Genomic DNA, 7685 nt, shown 5'->3' with positions numbered 1-7685 from the left:
AAGGTGCAAGTCACAGCTCTCAGCAATCTCTCTCTTCCTCTCTTTTTCCCTCTTTCCGTCTTTCTTTGGTTTTTGTCTATATTTTATATGTTGCAGTTCAACTTAGGTCATAAAGTAAACACCAGCTGCTCTTTGTCTTGTCTCTCATGAACGTTATCATTATGTAACAGCAATCCTTGGCTTTGTTTACGGTTCTCGAAGAGACGGGAATTGGCCAGATTCCCGGCTCCTCGGACATAAGCCAGGGTCATCATGAGCTCCTAATGCCCCGGGCTTACTGCCAAAGAAATGATAACTTTAGTTCCCAAGGTCCAAGAAACTTAGAGCAAACACTGGGCATGACTTTTCTTATATTAACCCTACACAAGGCTGTCAAACAAATGACACTAGCAATCACATGCAGATTGGACAGAAATCAAACTTCAAAGACATTAAAGGAAAACAGTAAGAGCTACTGGCAGCTAACATGAATGGCTGCTCAGACTCAGCACTGTTTTGGTTCTGGCGAAAGCCAAGACAAAGGAGCAGAGGCAAGAAGGAAATACATTTCACTCTACAGCTGTCATTTTAAACAGAGGAATTTTTTTTTTTTTTTTTTGTCTGAACAAAATTCAGAAAAGTTCGTCTTTTTTGAGGTGCGAACTTTCGTGGTGATCTTTTGAAGGCCTGCATGGACATCCTGTTAACTCTATCTCCTGGATGCCAAGTGCACCTTATAGGCCAGTGTTCTCACTAAGGCATACTCTGGATGACAATGATAACCATTGTTTACAATCCAGCTAAAATCTCACCTCCTCTAGGGAGTCTTCCCTGATTTCTCCACCCTTTGAATTCTCATAATGGGCATTTAGCTACTTTGATCACAGGGCTCTTAGAAATGAGCTGGCCAGCATTATGATTTTACTGGAATATATCACTCCTCAACTACTTTAGAAAACCCTTGAAGGCTAGGATGGTATTTTATATCTAACATTTTGGTGTCACCCCACACCCGCCTCCAACTTGCATGAATGTTGAAAGGATAGATATGGAGGTCTCAACTAGGGAACAGGGAAGGGCGGATGTGACTGGTTCTTGCTTTCAGAAAACAGCCAGGAGCACACATCGCTGACAGGGCCAGTGCAAGGACAGGCAGATTTCCCTTCTGCATCACGTGGGGGCTGCGCCTTCTCATGTCATTAAGCCAGGGAATATGTGTGGCTGGCTGCTTGGGGTAGCACTTCCTGCTAGAGATGCTGCCTGGAGGCCACTGATCTGTAAAAGGGATCTCTACAGAAGATGGAGATTTTTGATTGCCACAGAAGAAGGTGTTGTAACTGAGTGAGCAAAAAATCACCACCAAGACAAAAGAGGACCAAATCAATTACAGGGTGTTTATTGCGGGCGACCACGGAGGACTCATGTCTCTCCAACCCATGGCCCCGTATTCAGGGGGAGCAGGGTTTTTAAGCTGAAAACCCACATCCTATTTCCAGGAGTGTGGGGGTTATGCAAGCAAGCAGTCTGTACAGAAGCCAAGGTCAGCGGTTTATGGGGAAATAGAAGCAATGGAAAATTACAGTTCTGAGAATTGCAGTTACGCCTAAGTTGTTGTTTCAGGGTCTCATTCTGAGACGACGGCACCTAGGTCACTGCACGATGTCGGTGCCTAGGTCTGTGGCCGTGTGGCACTGTACTGGCTCCTATCTCATTCCCCTCTGTCTTTTCGTACATGAGTCAAATCATTGATTCTTCCACCAGTACTGACTGAGCGGTTTGCTGCAGGGGCTCGTATTGAGTCCTTAGAACCATTAGTTTTACAGAGTTTATTCTGGCCTGTATTAGCTTGAGTAGTTGATTTAAGAGGCAGGGGCCGAACATGAGACCTAGTAGGAGCAGGACCAGGGGCTCTGCCATACCCGTGAGTAGGGAAGCGAGCCATGGTGACCAGGAAAACATTTTCTGATACCAACTTTCTGATGCTTCCCGAAGTTGTTTTCAGGTTTCGAGATTCTGCCTGACCAAGGAAAGGCTTTCTTGAATGAGGCCGACCTATTAGCATAGAAGCTACATTGTTCATTAAGGGCAGCACACAGACCTCCCTGTTTTAGGAACAGCACATCTAATCCCCGCCTGTTTTGAAGAACCATCTCAGCTAGAGACTCAACGTGATCAGTGAGTTGAGATACAGAGTTTTTTAAGTGGCTTAGACCAGCGTCTATGTATTGAGAAAGGGTTTTAAAGTTTTGGTCCCCGGTTGTGAGGGCCGATATTCCCACTGCAGTGGAGCCAGCAATGCCCAATCCCACCAGCAGGGGCATGACAAGGGGTAATCGCTTCCATCGGGTGGTTGTGTCTGAGGGGGCCAGGAGATGGAGCCCCTGCTGACCATCTTAGATGTTTACCCTGGGGAGGATGTGCACTGGAGTACAGAGTATGGTGTGATTAACTTGGAAAGTGGAAATACAGTTGGTGAGGCCAAACATACAGGCTAATCAGGTGGTGTTGGGGGCCTGATAGTAGAGGTTGGTTCTATTATAGCTTATAGTATGGGAGGTGTTACAACACAGCTCATAGGGGGAGTTCTCTGAACTGTAATCAGGGGAGTAGTAACACTCTCTGGATCCCTCCAGATCCCCCAGAGTCAGATGGAACGTGGTCAGGGTGAACGGGGAACTGGACGGGATTGCTGGTAGTCGGGCTGCTAGGCCAGTGAACGGCCGTTGCGGGTTCAGGCAAAGCCAGCAGTCTGCTCCCAACTCTGGGTCAGACTGATTGAGGAGGTGGTGGGTTGAGGACAAGTTTAACAGGTTCACATCCTCCACGGTCAGGGCTGGGGTGATGAGGGAGGAGGCGAGGGTAGTCGGGTTGTAGGGGAGGTTAGAACTGGGGTTGTGAAGGAGGAGGATCTGTGTTGTTTGGGGGGTGGCTTTGGGAGTGTTGTATGACCCCCGCATTTTGTCCTATAGGGTGGTTGGGTTGGGGCAGGGTTACTCGCTGGATGGTAAAAATGTTTCCCATGTCCCACCCAGACATATATACCCTGAGACCCCAGGTTCGCCCCGTTGTCCATTTACCATCGGGGGTAGTTATGGTTATCTTGAGTGGGTTACAAGACCCGGTGTAGCACGGGGATGGGGGAGAGTCTCGGTTAAAAGAAATGAAGGAGTCTGTGTTTTTGGTGTACCCTGATATAGTGGAGATAGTTTCACAGCCCCAATGGGGGCAAAAAAACTCATTTAAGTTTCCACAGTTCCATCTTTTTTGTGAGGTGGATGCTGGGCACAGATATAATCCCATGGTCTGGAGTTGTTTCTCTGCCCCTGAACTGCCACACCCGGCTACATTTCCACTTGTTCTGAAATTCAGGTTTGGGCCCAGGAGGGCACAGAGGTCTAGGGAGAAGGTAATGGGGGTCTTTGGAATGTCCTTTAGGGTTATGTTGACTAGGGTGGATCCCTTCCCAGTCAAGGAACTAACATATTCTCCAGTGGAGCCCTCGGTGAGGACCCATTGATAGTAGGTGGGTTCTAAGAGGGGTTTGCCATAGGGTTTTACAGCACGGATTAAGGTGGCGAGGGTGGTAACCGCAAAGAGCGCACAAGTCTTAGCTTTAGTGGATCTGAGGATAAGTGGTCGAGGCTCCATCGTTCTTCTGCTGGGGCAGTCTTGACGTGGTTGTGATGAATCCAGGCCGCCAATCCGTCCACTTTGAGTGTGGTGGGAGTGGTCAGGATAACGGTGTACAGTCCCTTCCGGTGGGGGGCCAGGCAGGAGGTGGCGAATCTTTTAACAAGGAAAGAGTTTCCAGACTGGAAGGAGTGTGTCGGCTAGTCTGCGAGGTCCACTGAGGTAGGACGGGTGTCCTTGATGAGCCAGTGCACCTGGGACTGAACAGACTGGCGTGCCTGTAAGGACTTAAGGAGTACATGGTTACGGACTTCAGCATGCACGGTGTCCGTGGGCCTGGGGAGTAAGGGTGGGGGCCTACCAAACATGATTTTGAAAGGAGAGAAGCCTTTCTGATGGTGTGTGCATGGGACACGGAGGAGGATAAAAGGGAGCAGGCTGACCCAGTCTTTGCCCATTTCCAGGATAAACTTTGTCAGGGTTTCTTTTAGGGTCCGGTTCATTCGCTCGACCTGTCCTGAACTCTGGGGACGATAGGCACAGTGTAATTTCCAGGATAAACCCAGAGCCTTGGCTAGGCTCAGAAATTTGTGCAGTAAAGGCTGGCCCATTTTCCAATCCCAGCATTAGGGGGAGGACGAACCGAGGAAAACGATCCTGTAATAGTTTTTTTGCAACCACCAGGGCAGTCTCAGACTTAGTGGGGAAGGCCTCTACACATCCAGAGAATGTATCTACAAACAGAAGGAGGTATCTATAGCCATTTACTGGAGGTTTTATTTCAGTGAAGTCTACTTCCCAGTGCTCTCCAGGGCTAGTCCCTCTGAGTCTTACTCCTACCTGGGTGTATCTGTTCCCTCCCAGGTTTACTCGGGCACACACTTCACATCAAGTGGTGATCTCCCTGACAAGTTCATGCAAATGGGGCATATACTACTTGGCTTTTTGCAGTTCAGTTAGTTTGGTCTGTCCTAAGTGAGTGGCCTGGTGTGTGTCCTTAACCAGGGCCTGTCCTAGAGCCTCGGGGACCACAATCCTTTGGTCTGGCAAAATCCACCACCCTGTGGGGTCCTGTGTGGCATCTTGTTCTTAGCAAAATCGCTGTCACTTGTGGAGTACTTAGGAGTGGGAGGCAGAACTGGGGCTGGTAGAGTTACAAGGAGAGTCAGAGAGCAATACAGAGAAGGCTGAGCCAGTGTCCAGGGGGAGCTTAACTTGGCCCTTTGTGATCAGCATTACCTGGGGCTCTTTGGGGGTGATGGCTTGAGCTGGCGCTTGCCCTGGGCACCTTTAGTCCTGCTATTGGGTCATTTGGTTAGACACCTCAGGCCCTGAGGACCTTTACCCCCTGGGACAGAGTGCTTTCCAGTGATCCTGTTGGCACAGCAGGTACAGATGAGGTATTGGCCCATTCTTCTGGGGACAGTTGATGTCAAGTGTGGCCAGCCCAGCAGATAGCTTGAGCCCATCCCATATTTGAGCCCCTGGGGTCCGCTTGCCTGAAGGCCTTAACTAGGGCAGCAGCCTTTTTCTGATCTCTCCTGTTTCCCTCGTCCTTTCCCTCTTGGTCTTTATTGTAGAACACTGAGGTTGTCTGGTTAGCAGTAAGTTTAAACTCTGTTCCTAGTCCCAAAGCCCACTTCTGAAGCTTCCTCCTGATGTTTGCTGCTGACTGGTTACTAAACTTGTCCCCTAGTACTCACTGACCCTCAATAAAGTCTGGTGACAGGGGAGTGTACCTTCTTAAGACTCCTCACAATTGTTTAAGTCACGGGTCTCCTGGCCACTCCCTTAATCCCTGCTAGAAGATACTGGTGAAAAGTGTTTAGAGCCTGGTGACCTCCCCACCGAGGTATTGAGGTCCCATTAGGGCCGGGAAAAGGGAAAAATCTCTTCACTTTGGTCCCTGGTTCTCCTCTACTGTGCCTCCCCCTGGACCTATGATGGCCTTAAGGAGTTCCTGCCTAATTCTACCCAGCTATCCCAGGTGGGATGATGAGTTTGGAGTTCAGACTTTTTAAGAGCCCTGTCAAAGCCAGGGGCTTTTAGAGAACCAGGGATGTTAAACCCTCCAGTTATATAAATTACTTGAAGAGAAGGGAATGTGGACAAAGAATGGACAACCCCGATTGTCTCCTCCCGCTGGGGGCGCCTCTCGGAGGGGAAGAACTGCCGGTGTGGAGCCCTGCTACAGGTGTGTTGGGGGGACAAAAGCTGGTTACTGATGCTGTCCAGGACGGGATGCTGAGGCCTCAGTTCGGGGAGCCTTGAGTAGGGTGGAGGTTATTATCGATCTTCTGCTGGGGAGTATGGCTGGTGCCGAAGGGGCTTTCTTAGGCATAACTTGTAACCAGCATAACTTGTAACCCAGCATGCTTTATGCAGCGTTTAAGTCAAGAAGGGGGCTGCTGAACTAAGACTAGCCACTGGTCAAGGTATGGAAACTGATCTGGGTAGCCTAGGGGAGCCTGTTACTACACTTTATACAGCCTTTTAGTGTTTTATTTTCATGGACAGAGAACGAACTACACTCGAGTTGCTGAGGACGTAATTTTAGAAGAGGAAGGAGAACAAGGTTATTTCTAGGGGCCAAAACTCGGCCAAAGTCCCCTGAGGCCAATGGTCATTTAACCAGTTAAGAGCATAATCTGGCCCTAGAGAAGCAGGTTTAAACCACTGCAGGTCTGCTAACAAATGTCTTAGGAAACTAGAAAACCCACAAAGAAGACAGGACCACATGAAAGGAGGACATAGAGTGGGTGTCCCCCGTGGGAGACCAGTCTGACGTCTGCCTGGGCACATTCCTGGAGGGATATTTCAGAGCGTCTTGGTGTACCTGTATAAACTCCAGGCCTGGTCACTGTGGAGGGGAATCACTGTTATGCCCTATGGTGTCTCCGTGGAACTGAGGGTGAAGGCCCACACAGGCCCCGTAGCCCTCCGGCCGTGGAACCACACATACACACTTTCACTCTCATACTCACACAGAGGTTATGGAAGACAACCGAAAACTGAATTACCCAAGCCTCCAGTGACATCTCACGGTAGGCTTGCCTAGTCAGAGATTAACGAAAACATCCAGTCTCCTGACCTGGACTCCTGACAGACCTGTCCCCCGATTTCCAGACCTGACTTACCTCCAGAGGTTCCTGGGACCCTGAGGAATTTTGGGTGAATGTCGGCCGAGTAGTCGCCCTTCTGCCACGGGCCAGAACTCTGGGGCCCTGGAACGTCTCAGGGAGCGCCTCCCCTAGACATCCCTGGGGTGGGGACGGTCACTTGGGCGAGACTCCAGGGATTTTGTCTGAGTGGTGATGGAAAATCTCATTGGGGCTGCCAAATGTAACTGAGCAAGCAAGAAATCACCCCAAGACAAAAGAGGTCCAAATCAATTACAGGGTCTTTATTGCGGGCAACCACGGAGGACTCGTGTCTCTCCAACCCGTGGCCCCGTATTCAAGGGGAGCAGGGTTTTTAAGCTGAAAACCCACATCCTGTTTCCAGGAGTGTGGGAGTTATGCAAGCAAGCAGTCTGTACAGATGCCAAGGTCAGGGGTTTATGGGGAAATAGAAGCAATGGAAAATTACAGTTCTGAGAATTGCAGTTACGCCTAAGTTGTTTCAGGGTCTCATTCTGTGATGTCGGTGCCTAGGTCTGCGGCCGTGAGGCCCTGTACTGGCTCCTATCTCAAAGGGATATGTGAGATCCAAACGCCCTAGAAGGAATCCAGGCTCCGAGGTCTCTTCCAGCCCTGATGGCAGAAACTACCGACCCTTATTATGCTAGGTGCTTTCCACATGCCTAGTCACGTAACCCCTCAGCAACCTTGTGAGAACGACCATCCCATTTTTATAGTTAAACAAACTGTAGCTACTGACCCAAGGAGTCAGGGATCTAATCCCAAAGCCTCTGCTGGGTTCGCTGCAGATGGATGTCCGCGAGGACGCCAGCCCTCTTGCCTCCCGCCGGGGCTCCGAACGCCGGCGCGGTCGGCCCAACCTCACTCACTTCCAGCCACCGAGACCCTCCGGTCCGGGGAAGCCCCGCCTTCCCCCAAACGTCTCAGCGCGCTCGC

At 50.1% G+C, this 7685-nt stretch overlaps 1 long non-coding RNA gene across 1 annotated transcript; it reads right to left on the bottom strand.

The window, feature by feature from the left end:
* Positions 1-1355: 1355 nt before the first annotated feature.
* LOC108298144 lies at positions 1356-7564 on the bottom strand. Its single transcript, XR_001822457.1, has 2 exons — positions 6747-7564; positions 1356-3896 (listed from the first exon to the last, which is right to left on the bottom strand). It is a non-coding gene; the product is annotated as an uncharacterized LOC108298144 (long non-coding RNA).
* Between the last annotated feature and the right edge of the window lie 121 nt (positions 7565-7685).

Source organism: Cebus imitator, unplaced genomic scaffold (assembly GCF_001604975.1).
Source record: "Cebus imitator isolate Cc_AM_T3 unplaced genomic scaffold, Cebus_imitator-1.0 Scaffold20, whole genome shotgun sequence".
In the NCBI taxonomy this organism is placed as follows: domain Eukaryota; kingdom Metazoa; phylum Chordata; class Mammalia; order Primates; family Cebidae; genus Cebus; species Cebus imitator.
Note: the sequence above shows the minus strand (reverse complement) of the source record. Positions and strands in the feature narration are given on the sequence as shown.